This window comes from Triticum dicoccoides, chromosome 3B (genome assembly GCF_002162155.2).
Source record: "Triticum dicoccoides isolate Atlit2015 ecotype Zavitan chromosome 3B, WEW_v2.0, whole genome shotgun sequence".
In the NCBI taxonomy this organism is placed as follows: domain Eukaryota; kingdom Viridiplantae; phylum Streptophyta; class Magnoliopsida; order Poales; family Poaceae; genus Triticum; species Triticum dicoccoides.
Genome location: NC_041385.1, coordinates 82,524,392 through 82,524,803, shown reverse-complemented (window position 1 = coordinate 82,524,803; position 412 = coordinate 82,524,392).

The window sequence follows — 412 nt, the reverse complement described above, 5'->3', positions numbered from 1 at the left end:
AGGTTATAAATTCACCAAGGTACTCATGGATGGAGGGAGCAGTATTAACATCCTGTACTATGAGACATTCCGCCGCATGGGGCTAACAGACAAGGATCTCAGACCGTCTAATACGGTGTTCCATGGTGTGGTGCCTGGCAAATCAGCGTATCCTGTTGGTAAGATAGCCTTGGAGGTGGCTTTTGGGGACGAGCATGATTCCCGATCTGAAACACTAACCTTTGAGGTAGTGAAAATTCGGAGCCCGTATCACGCCTTGTTTGGGCGGCCGGCTTATGCCAAATTCATGGCACGGCCTTGTTATATCTATTTGCAGCTCAAGATGCCGGGTTACAAAGGGACAATAACGGTTCATGGGAGCCGCAACATTGCTTTGGAATGTGAGGAAGGTGATGCGGCCTACGCAGAGTCG